The 18,034-nt window shown below is 39.9% G+C and overlaps 1 protein-coding gene across 4 annotated transcripts in view; it reads left to right on the forward strand.

Moving 5' to 3' along the window:
- The window catches only part of ARHGEF28 (Rho guanine nucleotide exchange factor 28), a 585,749-nt gene that overhangs the window by 258,677 nt on the left and 309,038 nt on the right, over positions 1-18,034 (forward strand). The gene's annotated exons all lie outside the window — the stretch shown is intronic.

Genomic DNA, 18,034 nt, shown 5'->3' on the forward strand with positions numbered 1-18,034 from the left:
GTTATGCGGCAGGGTACCCCGGCACACCTGTGCACATAGGTGTTTACCTTCCTCGGTCATGCCCTTGCCCTGCCCAGGTCATGCCCCTGCCCACCCCTTTTTCTGATCTGTTGATTTGTGCCAGGAGATTTGCGCGTACATGGACACCTTTTAAAAATCTGTGCAGTGCATGCCGGCACCACTTGTGTGCGTATCTCCTGGCTTTGGCACACGTAGGGCTTTTAGAAATTCACCTACGTCTATGCCAAGCTTAAGTACTTACCCCAAAAAGTTTAGTGCATTTACTTTATTTTATTCTAGTTTCATAATCTGTTATTTGTAAAATATAATAAAAAATAATCACACTTATATGAAAACATTGTAAACAAAATAATAGCATCTTAAAAGAACTGCAGTGTCTCATTAAACAGTCAATACATTCAAAGCAATCACACCTCTTGGGTGTTGCCTTTTGCAGTCATGGTAAAACTTATATCGTGCCCCTGATAACATCTTTTTAGCATGAGTTTTAGTGAATAGACGTCTGTGTGTTTTCTTTTAGGTATTTTGAAGCCTTAATTTATTGAGTATTAGTAATGCTAAATATCTGGAAATGTTTTTATATCTATAAACATACAGTATGCATTCGGAGGTATTATTTAAGAACTGAGGGAATTCAGTTGGCAGTAAAAGAATACTTTTACTCCTTTCCTTTTGTTAGCCTGTAAATATGGAAAGGCCTATTGCTATCTTTTGTTTTAGTGAACAATTTGGTACAGCTCGGCAACAGACAAAATGCTTGCTTTCGTGTGCATGTTTTATTTATAAAAAATCTACCATAACAGTATGTTTTTCTTTAGATAAAACACAGGAAATAGGAGGCAAGCAGATTACAAAAATGATTTCACTCAGGACTGCAGCAAACGTGTGACTGTGGGGCATTAATGAAAAATATTCCATACTAATTTTAAATACCACACTACTTTAAATATCGAATGAAGATTTCACACAAAAAAAGGTTACAAGTTGTGCCATAATGTACAAATTTGTAGTCTGCTATCACGTTGTACTAGTCCCTAAAAGGACCATGGATTTGTTTTCCATTTTGAGTGTAATGTACATTATGCTACAGAACTTGTTCTTTTGTAAGTATTTTTCATGGGTTCTTTAATTCCCAAGGCGCTTTATGTCTAATTATATATTCCCTATTTTTCAGGCTGCCAGGTAATCCAATTTAGCTGATTAGCTGCAATCCCCACCGTGAACTAAAGATTATAATTGGGTTCATGATGCTGATGCTGTTAAAAGATAAAACTTTTTAAAGTGAGTAACCCACCAAATAGGCACATATTTGTGTTTTCTGAGATTTTTTTTTCAACAATTTCAACAATTTTCAACAATTCAACACTTATTGGCTCATCAATTTTTTATGTACAGAGCTGCAGAATATGTACCAGCCATGACTAGCAGAGGTGCTAGCTCTGCTGCATTTGCTCAGTGAGTCCTGATGTTTCGTTTTGTGTACATTAATCTCTGGGAATCTATAAAAGAACAGGCTTTAAATGGTTTGATTTTTAGGTAGTAACATAGTAAATGATCACAGATAGACCAAAATGATCCTTCCAGTCTGCTCAGCAGTGTGTTCAGGGTTGTAACTGCTTCTCAGTATATATAGGTTACCCCCTTCCATTATTTATTTATTTAAAAATATTTATACCAAATCTATCATGCTAAGTAGGTTACAATACATTAAAATCATACAAAAAGCTTATAAATAGAAAATATCATAAAAGACAATATATATAGCAAACACATTACACTTTCTATCAGCTACTGACTGCATCACCAAAAGCTGTCTGAAATAAACAGGCTTTCATTTGTTTTCTAAAAACCTTTATATCTAAAATAGCCTGTGCTGGAGAAAGTGCAGAGAAGGGTGACCAAAATGATAAGGGGCATAGAAGTCTTCTCTATGAGGAAAGGCTAAAGAAGTTAGAGCTGTTCAGTTTGGAGAAGAGACAACTGAGGGGGGGAATATGATAGAGGTCTATAAAATCATGAAATGGCTTGAACAGGTTAATGTAAATCGGTTATTTACTCTCTCAGATAATGGAAGGACTAGGGGGCACTCCATGAAGTTAACAAGTAGCTCATTTAAAATAAATCAAAGAAACTTCTTTTTCACTCAGTGCATAGTTAAGTGCTGGAATTCATTGCCAGATGATGTGGTTATGGCAGCTAGTATAACTGGGTTGGAGAAGCACCTAGAGGAAAAATCCCTAAACTGCTATTAATTAATAAGCAATAGTATCTTGAGATCTACCTAATGTTTGGGTACGTGCCAGATACTTGTGACTTGGATTGGTCACTGTTGGAAACAGGATGCTGGGCTTGATGGACTCTTGGTCTGACCCAGTATGGCATATCTTATGCTCTTATGTTCTAGGGTAATAAATTCCATATCAGAGGTCCTCTTACAGAAAATACTTTTTTCCTATCTTCTGAAAAATGAACGACTTTTAAAAGATGGAATTTCAAGATATTCCAAGTCTTGGGAACAGAGGGTTCTACCAGGTTCATAAGATTGTAACAGTTTTGCTAAATAACTGGGACTATTCAATTTAATAATTTTAAAAATGAACAAAAACCTGTTAAATTCAAATCACTGTTATAAAGGCAGCCAATATAATTCACGCAGTGTCGTGGTGACATGATCCCTAAGGATTCTTCTCAGTATCAACAAGGCTGTGGAATTCTGTAATGCTTGCAAAACCCGAAGTCAGGAATTTGGAAGACCAATATATAAAATATTACAGTGGTCAATCCAAGATAAAACAAATGATTGAACTAAAGTGCGGAAATCATTTTTGTAAAAAATGTAACATACATGATTCAGAGTTCTTAATTTAAAAAAATCCTGATTTCAAAATGGTTTGAAGCTGAGGTTTAAAAGTTAAATGAAGGTCAAATAAGATCCCCAAATTCCTAACTATTGTATTTACAGGAATTATAATTCCATTAACCAAAATAGGACAATTACTAAGGTCTTAAGGATGTACATGAAAAGCACATAAACTCAGTTTTCTTTAAAGTTAAACATAAATGATTTTCCTCCATCCAAGCATTAATCATAGAAATACATGGACACCCTGTTTACAGTTACAGATAGAACATCAGTTACTGGAAAATACATGTGCAAGTCATCAGCATACTCCCTAGGGAAGTAATTCCCTAGTTTTTCAATTAAATCGCAAAGAGGATGTAAATAATCATTGAACACGGCAGCCAATAAGATGCAGCCTTGAGGCACCCCTCTTTGAAGTCTCTTGTCCTATATGTTTGGTTTTTGTTTTATTAGATTGTAAGCTCTATAGAGCAGGGACTGTCTTTTTGTATTTTGGAAACTATAATGGAACTGTGCCTCTCTTATAAATCCCCCAATAGAAGGCAGTGGCCAAGAGAGGAAGACAATGCAATAATTAACTCTCCAGCCCCTAAAGCAGATGGCAAGGGACGAAACACTGACAATGTTGGGCGAGCATGAGCTATAACTCGAATAAAGACGTTATCGCTGAAAATCACTACCGCTCACAGCAGTTTACAAGATAAGTCTAAAATACTCAGGTGTGATCAAGTAAGCGCACACTGGAAGTGTTATTGTATTTGAAAAACTGACTAATTTAAAGATATGAAGGATTTTAATTGCATAAAAATAAAAAATCAGAAAATATAATTTAACATTACATAAAGTAAAAATGGAGCACAATCTGAGTCATAACCTATAAAATGGTTATTACCCACTAATACAGTACCAGACACCAGAGTTTGGTATTTATTATTTTATTTCTCCATTTTGGTTGTTTCATTTTTGTATGTTTGTATAGCCCTGCGTTTGTCATGTAGTGGTATAGAAATGTTAAGTAGTTGTAGTAGTAGTAGTAGTAAAATACCAATCAGAACAAGACCCTTGAAACAGATTTGTTTCCTGTCCAAGAGACTGGATTGAAAGCATTGAATGACAAGGCCATTTATACCCAACTCTCAAACGCCACAACAAAATCTGATGGGAAATAGTCATAGGCTGCTGTTATGTCCAGGTATACAGCTGTTACTGAAATATTCCTATCCAATTGACAGAGAACATAATCCTGAATAGGATACATCTTTTGTTTAGGGTTGTAACTGCCACTCAGTGCAGGTTACCTCCATACTGAAAAATTACCACAGGTTACCTCAGTGCTTCATTTCCATCCATTAGGGATCCTCTGTGTTTATCTCATGCCCTTTGGAATTCCATCACCATTTTTGTCTTCATCGCTTTCTCCGAGAGGGCATTCCAGGCATCCTCAGTGAAAACATTTTTCCTGACGTTCCTGAGACTACTACCCTGGAGCTTCCTAACATGACCCCTAATTCTACAGTTTCCTTTCCATTGTTTTTTTTTTTCCTGTACATTTTTAATACCTTCAGGTATTTAAGTCTATATCATATTGCCCTCACCATCTTTCCTCTGCTTTAGGGTATACATATTGAGGTTCTCAAATCTCATCTCTTATGTCTGTTTTTCTCAATCAATTAATTGCTAATCTATTCCACCACATTGGGGCTCACTCCCAGGCTGCTCATTCTATTTGTGATTAATATTGAGTGTTCTAGGTCTTGTTCGTGGTTATTTAGAACAGGAGTTCTCAATCCAGTCCTTGGTACACACCTCGCCAGTCAGATTTTCAGGATATCCAATGGAGGCCGTGCATGCAAATCTATCTCATGCGTATTCATTGTGTATATCCTACAAAACCCACCTGGCTAGGTGTGTCCCAAGTACTGGGTTGAGAACCAGTAATTTAGAATATGACTCTCTTCCAGTCAGTTTTGAACTGGCATCATCACGCTTATTGTCTTCACTGGAATCTATAGGTCACCATTATTACTGCTTGCATGCACAGCGAGTACACCTCTATCCATTTGTTAACTTCCAAAATCTCCAAAATTAAGGAAATGTAATTGTTTCAGACATTCCTTTTATTTTTGAAGTAATCATTATTATTTTGACTTCCAAAAACATAAAAATGTTTCCAAATTTAGTGTAAGGATTTTTTTTTGTCTGAAATCACAATTTATTTAAAACCCTATTTCTGTCTCAAGAAAGGAAATCGAACATTGCCTGGTAACACAGTAACATAGTAGATGATGGCAGAAAAAGACCAATTGACCCAGCTGGTCTGCCAATTATTCCGGTCCAATTTGCTAAGGATATTACCCAGCTGCTTGCTGTGGAAGCTTGATGGCTAAGTAGAGTAAGCTAAAATACAAACAAACAAAAAAAAAAGCTAAAAAAAAAAATGAGGGCAATAGGGGAAGGACAGGATTCTAAGAATGGGAAGCGAAAGAGTGAAGAAACAGATGTAGTACTCCACTATCATAAGGAGGAGGCATCTCCTCAATCCAGTGCGATTTGGAAGGTTATGTTACAAGACATTTATTACATTGACAATAAATGGCTCTTTGCTTCGTCACTTATTCTTAGGGCTTCTCATTTTAGGTGTTTATAATAAGGGGTTCTTTGGGGGTAGCAAAAATCGGTGTTTTTGTAGCGCAAGTACTATTGTTGGGTACCTTTTCCAATTGAATCAAATACATACATTTGTGCAGCTGACGAGTCACTGGCATGGAAAAGGCACCAAAACAAAGTGGAGGATCCAGGGTAGGCAAACAAGGGGTGAGAGAGTAGTAGGGGAAGTGGTGGTTTTCTGGTATTTATCTAATAAACACATTTTATGTTTTTGTATTAGGGGTGTTTTATTGGGGTTTATCAGTTAAAACCTAAAATTAGAAGCCCTAATTATTTTACACATGAAATAATCCAAGGCCACAAATAAGGATTTGCAAATATGGTTGAGTTTGTCAATAGATGTCTGAATCTACTGTTTGTGCCTGTAGCGTTATCAGATAATGCCACAGCCTAATAAACAATGAACTAATTCTGGTTATGCCCTGCTATCTGGGCTAATCAGTATTATAAATCCATACATGTGGTAGAGAAAAACTAAAACTGACTTAATTTGTTCTTTCTGACTTGCCATCTTGCTTTATTCCAAGCTGTACTTTTCTGTTTTTGCTTTGTCCTGACCCAAATACAAGGAAAGATTATTACTCTCGGTCACTTAGATTCCTATCCTATGCCAAGAGTGCTTTTTTGTTTTTTTTCATTCTGAGACTTTCATTCATACATTAGCACCATCTGCTGTTTGCAAGCTATAATATTCACATATCAAAGATAGGATTTTGCAAAAAAAATTTTGAATTACATTATGCACATGAACAAGCAACACTGTCAAAACTTGCCAGCCACGCCTTTCATGCAAAACTTGTCATACAACATTTGTTACTAATTCTTCATCGAATTCTTAAACATTAGTGGAACAAAGAATAAAATAGTGTGGTTGCTGTGTTGGTCCACTTGGATACGTGTAAATAAATGTCAACAAACAAGTTGTAAGTGGTGATTTTTTATTGAACTAACAATGCATTCATGACTATCTCGAGTTCTGCTCCCTTAATAAGGGCAGTGCAGAATATCTACAGTACAGACAATTGTGCTCGAGTATAAAAGTAAATTAAAGGTTGTATCACACTTATAATGTTTGATTTGAAAGCTCTGAAGAGTTGTAAAATAAAAGGATGGAGAAGAGAGGGTGATGTGTTTGCAGAAGAGAGAGAAAACTCGGGAAGGCACAAAGCAGAATTTACAGATTTGAGAGGATCTGTTCTGGTAATGGTTGAGGAAACCACTATGCCTAGTAGGAGAGCAGTTCTCAAAGCCATTTACCCAGATAATTGCTGATTTACTCAGGGAAACTGGCTAGCTAGAAACATGTGTGAAGTTTTATTTTATTGATTGTTTAGATTTTTAATCTGCCGGTTTATTTATTTCAAATTTTATATTCTGCAGCTTCCCAAATATTTCAGTCCAGTGTGGATCACATAAAATATCCATAAACATCTTTATAAACGCGATAAAAATACAAAAATAAAATTGAAACAGTCATAAATAACAAAGACACAAACACTGCTCATCCATAAGCAACTTTAAAAAATAATGCTTTTTAACTGCTTCCTGAACACACAGATATCAACTTTGCTTCTGAGTTGCACAGGGATGGGATTCCATAGTGCTGGAGTAGCCCATGAAAAGGCTCTAGCATGTGTTACAACTCTCCCTGCTCCCAGGGCTGGCGCGTCCATTAGGCGAACTTCGGCGGTCGCTTAGGGTGCCGAGCTGTAGGGGGCGCTGAAGAGCAAAAAGAAATAGAGACTGTGTGCTTCTCAGGGCCGAAACAGGTAGGGGGGGGGGGGGGGGGGGGGGTGTGCAACCGTGGCAGGGGCGGCAGCGCAAGGGTTGCCTAGGGCGCCTATTACCCTTGCACTGGCCCTGCCTGCTCCTAGTAGGGAGAAGTTCCAGTAAATTGGCACTCTCAGAACATAAAGATCTTGTTGGCACATACTGGGAAAGCTTTGTCTTTAGAGAACAAGAATCCTCTGCACACAGTAGATTATGTACAGCAATCAGCATTCTAAATTTATTTATTTATTTATTTTATTTAAGGTTTTTCTATACCGGCATTCATGAAAGCATTCACATCATGCCGGTTTACATGAAACAGGGGTGTGAAGAAACAACCAAGAACATAAATAAACGTGAAGAAGAGATGCAGTTACAATTAACAGAGGCTGATAACTGGGAGGTGAAAATAGAAAGAGAAAGAGGAGGTTAATTATATACAATAGTACAGTATATATACACAATCCGAAATATACAGTTGCTGAGTGGAGTCTTTAATGGTGGGCGTGTTAAGTGGAGTTCGGGAAGGCTTGCCTAAACAGCCATGTCTTAAGTCTTTTCCTAAAAGTTAGTAGGCATGGCTCATTTCTGAGATCTGGTGGGATGGTGTTCCATAATTGTGGGCCTGCTGTGGAGAAGGCTCGGTGTCTTAAGGTACTGTGGTTAGTGGTTTTGGTAGGTGGAACAATGAGGCATCCTTTGTAAGCTTCTCTGGTCGGTCTTGTGGATATGTGTGAACGTATAGGAATTTGTAGGTCAATTGTGGTGTGTTGGTGAATGATTTTGTATATTAAGGTGATAGATTTGTAAATTACTCTGAAATGAATTGGTAACCAGTGGAGGTCTTTTAGGACTGGGGAGATATGGTCTCTCTTCCTGGTGTTAGTTAGTAGTCTGGCTGCTGCGTTTTGAACCATTTGTAGCGGTTTGGTGTAGGAGGAGGGGAGGCCAAGTAACGTAGAGTTACAATAGTCTAATTTGGAGAATATGAGAGCTTGGAGGATGGTTCTGAAGTCTTTGGTGTGGAAGAGGGGTCTTATCCTTTTTAAAACATGCAGCTTATAGAAGCAGTCTTTGGTTATTTTGTTTATGTGGGCTTTGAAGTTAAGTTTATTGTCGATTATAACACCTAGATCTCTTACTTGAGTAGTTTGTAGGTTGGTTGGAAGACAAGTTGAAGGATTGTTGTTCTCAGGAGAAATGAGTAATAGTTCTGTTTTATTGGAGTTAAGTACCAGATTTATTTATTTATTTAATTTATTTATTTAATTTTATATACCGACAGCCGTTTGCACATCGTGCCGGTTTACAGATAACTTACAAACCAAAAAATATATAGGCAAAGCCTTTACAAGGAACAGTGTGTAACAAACAATAGTAACAGAGTAAATAAGTTGATAACTAAGGGAGGGAGGGGTGGGGGTGATTGCGACAAAGGAGGGGGTAAGGGGGGGTGAGAACAGATACATGAGGAAAAAATATGTACAGGGCTGTTGAGGAGGTTTTTGATTTCTTGATGACAGGACTCCCAGAAATCGAGTGTTTTTGAGTATGATTCTTTGATGGGGATCAATATTTGTATGTCGTCTGCATAAAGAAAGTGATTTAAGTTGAGGTTGGTGAGGAGTTGACAAAGAGGCATGAGGTAAATATTAAAGAGTGTAGGGGATAAAGAGGAGCCTTGAGGGACTCCAATGGTCGAGTCGAAACGTGATGACTCTTTGTTTTGGATTTTAACTTTATAACCTCTGTTAGTGAGAAATGATTTGAACCAGGAGAGCGCCAATCCAGAAATTCCTATTGTAGATAATTGGTTTAAGAGTATAGAATGATTGACGGTATCAAAGGCTGCTGAAAGATCTAGAAGGACCAATATGAAGGATTGGCCTTTGTCTATGCCAAGAATAGTGAGGTCTGTGAGGGAGGTGAGGAGGGATTCTGTACCTAGGTTCTTGCGGAATCCATATTGCGAGGCGGATAGCAGTTTGTTATCTTCAATGTAGTCTGATAGTTGGGAATTCACCAGCCTTTCCATAATCTTGGCAATGAAAGGAAGATTGGCAATAGGTCGGTAATTGTTGGGGTCATTTGGTTCCAAGTTTGTTTTTTTTAAGAGTGGTTTGAGTGAGGCCTGTTTGAGGTCTTCAGGGAAGGAACCTTGGGAGAGTGAACAGTTGATGATGTCTGCCAGTGTTTTGGATATGGTGTCTGGGATTGCAAGAAGAAGTTTGGTAGGAATATGGTCCGCTGGGTGCGAAGAAGGTTTCATTCTTCTAAGGATAGTTTGGATTTCGGCAGCTGTGGTAGGTTCAAAGAATTCGAGGTGATTATTTTTGATGGGAGGCAGTAGAGATGATGGAAGGGGGGCGATTTTGGAAGGAAGTTGGGTAAGAAGATTCGTAATTTTATTTTGAAAAAATAGTGCAAGTTCTTCAGCTTTAGATTGAGCTTGGTTACTAGGGCACTCTGGTGAGGGTATTTGGGTGAGGGTGGATACATAGTTGAATAGGGCTTTGGCGTCAAAGACCAAGTTGTGAATTTTGGAAGCATAAAAGTCTCTTTTTGATTTGTAGGTGGAGGCCTTGTACTGATGAAGCGTGAATTTGTAAGTTGAGAGTGTGTTGGCGTTTGGGATTTTTCTCCAGTTGGATTCCTTTTGTCTTAAATTTTGTTTGAGCCTTCTGAGTTCGTTAGTGAACCATGGTTGTTTTTTGGAGGAGTTTGGGTGGGATTTTTTTAGTTGTTAGAGGGCAGAGTTTGTTTCACTCTCCATTTGACTGGAAGCCAATGCAGTTGTTGCAAAATGGGATTTATATGGTCCCATCGAGGTGTTTCAGACAATATACAAACTGAAGCATTCTTGATTAATTGTGCAGCTTTAAACATCTTATTGGGAAACCCATGAACAGAGTGGCGCAATAATCTACTGTATATGGCCAAGCGCCAGGATTTGGAGGACTGTCTTGAACATTGATGGAGTCAAGTAGGAACGCAGAGGCCTCAGCATTTTTAGTTTGAAAAAACATTTATTTATTTATTTTATTGTTTTTGTATACCGACATTCATTGGAGTACATCACATCGGTTCACATTATAACTATTGGAATAGTAAGACTGTGGAGGTCTTATTATTGATACATTAAACATTTTAGATAAATGTTTCAAATAAGGCTTCATTGTTGAAACGGAATCCAGCTGAATCCCGTACTCTGTGAGTACTCCAATTGTTTCTGCAGTATATTGTATGTTACATTGACCTCCACTCAACATTTTTTTTTACCAATCCACAGATCTCTAGTCTTAAGTAAAAGACCATTTTCAATAAGCCAGGATCTCACCTGTGTCATGCGTTCACAGAACTGTACAGAAGTAATACATCCGGCATTGCATTCTGAACATTGTCGGCATACATATAGTACAAAATGCCTAATGATCTCAATCTGGTACCCAATGGAGCCAAATACAAATTAAACAACACAGAGGAGCCTTGTGAGACACCGATCCCCAATGATTTCCACGATAAGAAATCAGTACCCACCTGGACTCTCTGCTCTCTGTCATGTAGAAATGATACAAATAGGACAACATTTGTCCACTTATGCCAAGGGCCTGAAGCATAGAACTCAAAAATATCATGATTAACACTACTGAAAGGTACAGCAACATCAATGTATTAATATTTCTGTTTTGCCACAGTCTAGGCTTCCCAGCAAAGAATCAAATAATGAAATGAATGATTCTGTGTTCTTTCCCTTTGAAACTCATATTGGTGGGCATCTAACATATTCTTTCTCGTCAACTGTTATAATGCATTCTCTTCAATTTTTGTCATAACTGGCAAATTAGATACTGGCCGATAATTGTCTACATCATAAGCAGGCTTATTTAAGTCCTTTACCATAGGTCTAACAGAGGCCTTTTTTAATATTAGAGGCACATGTCTCTCCATTAAAGATCTATTTACTATCTGGCTCATCGACACATAAGTTAGTTCCTTGGTGTTATGTTTGTATTTGGTAGTGGGCCCTTGATTTGTGGTGAGAGCTGACTCCACCCACAGGGAGGAGCCCTGTGGGGACTCACCACGACAGGCAGGGTCTTAGCAGTGATGGACACGAGAGGCAAGAGGTTTTTATTATACAGCAGAAATAAGCTGAGGAGCAGGTTATTAAACACAGTCCAGAGTAGAAGAGTCTCAAGCTGGATTCTCCAGTAGTAACCCAGGGAATACTTCCTCCTGATAGTCTCTGTGCAAGGTATCTCCAGTAGTGGTCCAAAGCTGGGGTAGGCTGGAGACTGGTGTTGGAAGTAGGCACAAGACAGCATGGATCCGGTAGTGGTCCACAGAGCGGGGTAAGCCGAGAATGCACACAGCGTACAGAGAGGAGGAGAGTAGAGCAGATCTTGCACTCACTCCAAAGTGTAGCAGATACACTACTGTCGTAGTCACAATGGAAACCAGAGGCATGGGCACACTGGAGGGTTCATCCGTAGTAGCAACGAGAAGTACACACAAGGCTGGAGAATGTGAGACTCTCAGAGAAGGCTCTCTGAGGAGCGGATAGCCTGCTAACTCATAGGTAGGAAGGTCCGGTAGGCTTAAGTACATGTAGGCAGTGACATCATGCGGAGGGGACGCCCCCAAGGTTCTCGCCATGACGTGGATAAGGAGGTAGGTGCATGTGCGTACCCGCCCTAGGTCACACCAAATTCAAGATGGCGACCAGGATCACCCATGCCATCCCGGGAACGCCAGGGAGGTCGGCGTGTAGAGGCAGAGGCGGCCAATTTAGACAGAATCGGAGCTGCAGGGCAAAATGAGGTAAGCCACAGAGGTCGCAGCCTTCTGCGACTGATGGGCGCAACACTTGGAGGCTCTAATCAAATTAAAATGACACAGGTCTAAGGGAGATATAGTAGATCTCAAAGATGAACGTGTATCATTTTAGCCCAGTTCTTTCAAGGAAATGGGCCAAAATGAGTCCAGACATCCACTGTTTTGACAGAAACTTCCACTGTATAACTAGGAGGCAGAGCAAAAGTAGTCACAGCATTCTGAAAGCTGATTTGTTTGCTAATTTAAATGGTCCACTGATGCATCACATGAGATCATCCTATCTAACTAGGGTACCTGATTCATTAAATGATTAATTCAATCGTTTGTTGTAACTTCCTTTCATATTTCTAATGTTATTATGTAAACCGATGTGATGTGCAAACGAACGTCGGTATATAAAAACGTTAAATAAATTGTCGAAAACTTCATGGTAGAAAACACCATCTATGGTCTATTGATTGCAAATGTAAGTTTATCTTTAAAGTATTCACCTTTTGCCTTGTGACACAAGGTTTTATGTTCATGCAACAAATTTCTATAAACCGTTTTAGATTCCTTATCCTCCTCCTTGCGCCATTGCCTCTCGGCTCTTCGCAAGGTTCTGCGATGATATAAAATCTGTTTAGAAAACCAAGGGGCTGGCATAAGCTTCTCACTAACCCGTACTTCTTGGGGAGGAGCTAAAGATTCATAAACCTCAGACAGTGTGTGTGCTATATATCAACCATTTCCTCACACGACATGTTAGTTTGATCAACATTGGAAATTGATGCCGTCTATTTCTGTCTAAACTAATCTACATTAATTGAGCAACGTTTCGTTCCAGCCTGAGCAATTTCTTCATTAACTTTATTGTGATACTACAATTGAAATATGATTAAATTATGATCAAACCATAAAAGTTCCTCAACATGAGAAGTAGAGACTTGTTCCTTGAAACCAATACTGGAAAATATAGCATCCAGAAGATGTCCAGCATCATGTGTTGGTTTATTTACTAACTGGACTAACTGTACAATATTCATAGCGGACAGGAAATCAATAACCTGAGTAAATATGTTTTCATCAAAGTGGACATTAAAATCCCCTACAATAAGCAACCTATTAAATCTCAAAGACATTACTATTAAAAATTCAAACAGTCCACTAAGTTGATTTGCAGAATAACCCCGGGGGGAAGAATAGTACTGCAGGACCCATTGCTGGGCCCTTATAAGCAATATTTCCACAGGCTCAAGGCAGGTTCCATTGTCTACGTATTTTTAATCAAACTGAGTGGGAGGAGGAGTGGGGCACGGAATGATTTAAGTGGGATCAGAAAATGATGCATGTAGAGTGTATTTTCAAATCTACGCATGCTATTTTGCACAGAAATTTTATCAGCAGAAAAAGTAGGTACAAAGGACTGTGGGCACTTTTGTATCCATGGTAATTTTCAAAGGCAAAGTACGGTACATGCCTACTTTACCTTTTGAAAATTAGGTACAAGGTTGCGGATACAAATTACCTGTAGACTTTGCACCAAGGCAGAGGGTTTGAAAATGCTCCCTAAATCTCTTTGTATTTATTTCAAAGTATATGAGCATTTTCAGCTCTTTGTTGGTATCCTGTTTATATGGTCATTGTTATTGTGTTCTGGCCTAGAAGAATGTTCCCCAACAGGAGTGTCACCTTCCTTTTTGTCTGCAATGCATTATCTATGTATGTTTATTCTTGTCTTTTAACTACTGATCCATTCCACTAGTGTAGTACCCATCTTCAGATTTTCTGTAATTATATATTACATTTGTAGAGGAGCATGAATATGATCTCTATATTCTGCATGTCTTTCTGGTGTAGGTAACTGTAGGCCCTGTGATACATGCTGATACAGTTTGCAGCATGGTATTTTGCATGGGTTTGTGCCATTTTCTTCTTTTTAAGTTTCTGTTTGAAGCGTTACCCGTAACTCATTCTTCATTGATCTGATGGAAGGACAATGGATCTCAAAAGCTTATTGCAAAAGTAATTTACATTGACAGACTTATGGTGGTGATGGCGGCATTGATCAGAATGATCTCTTCCTCAGATTTCCGTATGGGTTCTGAGTCAGGAGTAGTAAACTCGCCAGCATATGCTACAAATGCCTCCTTGTGGCATAATAACACGCTTACCTGGATTTCTTTTCCTTTCTTCTCTTCTCGCTCTCCAACTTAAAGGCCAAGGCTTCTTCTTCCCAGCGTATGATATTCACACTTGCCTAGTAGAGATAATCTTCCAATTGTGTTTCCTTTGCCCACAATGGAATCTCTGATTGTGAGTGAGCTAAGAATAGAGGACTTGTTTGGGAATACTGTTGGAAACACTTGGTCTGACCCTTGGTCTGACCCAGTATGGCATTTTCTTATGTTCTTATGGAAGTTGAGAATTCGTCATCAGTATACGATATAGTCTGTGAGAAATGAAATGCTTTCTTTCCCCCCAACCTTCCCTCTACTTACCGGTATGTTCCTTCTGACTTCCAGCTCAGTTAGAATGGCCATCTACAGGGCTAGCCTAGTGACTTAGTTGCAATGCTGTGTTGCTGTCATGTTGGTTCCTGGGTTTGAATGCTAGCTCAAGTCTTCTGCTCTCTCGGCTGACCAGTGCTGGAGCCTGTTATCATGTAACTGAGACACCTCATGGCTGGATTTTGTGCCCATAATTGCAGAGTTTCAGAAGGAGGGTCTCCTGGCTGTGGACTGTCACTGCAATGACCGGGCTAATTGAGTTGGGAAGAGGATATAAAATAGGAGGAAGATCAGCAGGTGGTTATGAGTGAAGGCTCATGATGATGAATCTTAGCTCTGTTCCAACTGAGTTGGAAGCCCAAAGAAGCAGGAAGAAGCTGCCAGTCAATCCTCCAAGGCTTTGCAACCGCAACTTCCTCTGGGCCCCACAGCCCATCTCTCTTCCTTTAGTCAGTCCAAAATACCATCACACACAAAAAATAGAACATAAACCAGTTTATGGAATTAGAAGGTTGCAAAGATTCATTAACAGAATTTACCATTACATGGAGTCCTTGAGCCAGACATTACATGGAGTCCTTGAGCCAGACTTTGTCATCTCCTCTTAGGAGAGACTTTTTCTTTGCCTCCCTCCCATACAGTAATGCGCGCCCCGACTATCGCTTTTTTACCCTGCCGTTTTGCCGCGCGTTTAACCTGCTAACTTACCGCCTACCCTTACCCCTGTGTTAGAGGCAGGGGTAAGGGTAGGCGGCAAACTTTCCCCCAGCCCCCGCTCACCTGCCCTGGCCGCGTCCATGGGTGCTGGTCTCCGGGGCAGCCCCAGTCCTCTCCCCTCCTCCCGAAGCAACAAAAGCAGAAAAAAGCGAAAAAGCGGAAAAAAAAAGTTGCAAGAGAGAGAGGGGAGAGAGGACGGGCAATCGTACTTTCTGATAGATCGGGCAATCGTACTTTCTGATAGATCGTTTCCTATGACATACTTTTTTTGCAGCCCCCCCTCCGGAGACGGACATCGGTGACGACGACCGCGGCTCCCCTGCCTCCAGCTGCCCGCGAAGATGGACACATCGCACGGGCGAAAGCGGCCCCTGGGCGTGCAATTGGGCCGCTGAAGACTTGAAGTCACATGCCGTGACGCCAAACATCGTGACATCACGTCTTGAGCGGCCCAATTGCACGCACAGGGGCTGCTTTCGCCCGTCCTCTCTCCCCTCCTCCCGAAGCAAGGCTGCTTTTCGCGCCTTGCTTTGGGAGGAGGGGAGAGAGGACTGGCAATCCTGAGCGTAGGATTGCCCATCCTCTCTCCCCTCTCTCTCTTGCTACTTTTTTTTTTTTTCGCTTTTTTTTTTCTTCCATTTTTTCGATTTTTTTCCGCTTTCGTTGCTTGCTTCGGGAGGAGGGGAGAGAGGACTGGCAATCCCGAGCGTAGGAGAACCGTCCACTTCCTGGTACCTGTCATTTCAAATGTCATTTGAAATGACAGATACCAGTGTGTCCGTGAAGTGTTAGGCCAGCGCACTCAGGATACTGTATAGCGCTCTGTACAGTAAAATGGGTTGCGCGGGCCTAATGCTTCACGGATGCTTCTTAGACGCAGCTTGCATTTGCAAGCTATTTACATACAGTATCGAGCGGTAGGTGAGCTGCACTGTGCGTGCGGCAACCGTGGGTGCGCCCGGCACTAACGCAGCTCTTCCTACCGCTCCTTACTGTATCGGCCTGTATGTTACCCAGGTAGAGAGTCCATCAAGCTAGGTTGAGAGAACATTGCACAAATCTCATCTTTGGGTGAGTTTCCTCACTCCGAGGGTCATCAAATCTTCACAAGAGAGCACTGTTCTGTTCGTACGTCTCACTTTGAATGTCAAAGTAGCGCCTAACCCCTACACTAATACCTAAACCTCACCTTGAGTTACTAGGTGGGCCTCCTATAGAGATATAAATACCTATCTAGGGTTAGGGCATTATGGCTAGTCTCTCTCTCTTTCATAGTAAACATGGTCCCCCTCCTTTTTCTATCCCAGGTGATATTTAGTGCATTTTGATAAATCCAGGCCTAAGATACATAGTTGTAAACCAAGTTAGTTAAATAGCTTGGTGCATTATTGTGTAACGCTTTGAATACAGGGAAACTAGCTTAAGCCTAATGGCCTCGGGCAGCCAATAAAGTGCCTGAAGTTTGGGTGAAATATAATCTATTAAAGGGAAGCCTGTTATGATGAATCCTATTTATTTATTCCCTTATCAAATATTATCAGTTCTTGCTTACTCTGTTTCAGAAATTGCATGCTGCTTATTGCAAAAAGATCTGAAACAGGTTCATTCCTGCTTTTTGGGCCATCTCTCTCCTTGACCCTTCTCTTTAGAGCCATCTCCCCCCAGACATTCAGAATACCTCTGACTGTAATCCTTTTACATCTATGCTGAAAGCTTTTCTGGGTTTTTTTATTTTTCACTCTATACAAATCAGTTAGGCAATCTTATTCTTGTAAGGTGCCCTGAAAAATAATAAAGAAATAAGGCTAACAAAACATTTCCTTTGTTAACCTAAATCAACAAAGTTGTAAGCTATGACACAGATGCATGAAAATATTGGTTAGCTGCTATTAAAGTACAAATTATTATGGTTATTTTTTCCACATACTCTTGTAATGCTTTTTTTTTGTAAAGTTCTTTTATCCACATTGATGTTACCTGTAGTTCTAATAATATTTGGAACAGTATCATTTAGAAAAATGTTTTTCCCTATATTCCTGTAGGGAAACTAGCCGTATAAGATCATCGTATCCATGTGTCTATGACTCGCCAAGGGTCTCATGTACTAAGCTGTTATCCTATAGATACAGAATGGAAAAAAAAAGGCCATAAGTGGGATCTTTCTGTTCCCCTCCTAATAACTTACGAACCTTTGCCCAATTTCATTCAAATATCTGCCACAGATGGAAGAACACCAAATCACCCCAGCTCATACCTTTCACGCACCTTTGGCACCCTCATCAGTTAGAATTCAGTTTTCTTTTTATTTCCTAGAAGGAAGCAGGTCAGGTCAGTTGAAATCTCAGGTAGCTCAGAGCACATTGTGATGTCGCAGAACATTTTGAAAGCTGCTCTGCGATTGGTCAGTGTTTGGGGGTCCCTGGCAGATTCTGTTTCTTACCTAATTTCCCAGAGGGGATGACATCTCCCCTGTTTAATGATGTTCCAATTATTACACCCAGTTTCAGACATCAAAGATTGTAATAACCACATGCAAATTTCTAGATCCAAAGAAGTATTTGTGTTTCTGTGTTAGTCCATCTGATCTTTATTTTCGCTTGTACCAAATAAGAAACTAAGTAAGCATCATGAAATGCTCACACATCTCTCTTGTTATTGTTTGCATTGCTGT

This window comes from Rhinatrema bivittatum, chromosome 1 (assembly GCF_901001135.1).
Source record: "Rhinatrema bivittatum chromosome 1, aRhiBiv1.1, whole genome shotgun sequence".
In the NCBI taxonomy this organism is placed as follows: Eukaryota; Metazoa; Chordata; class Amphibia; order Gymnophiona; family Rhinatrematidae; genus Rhinatrema; species Rhinatrema bivittatum.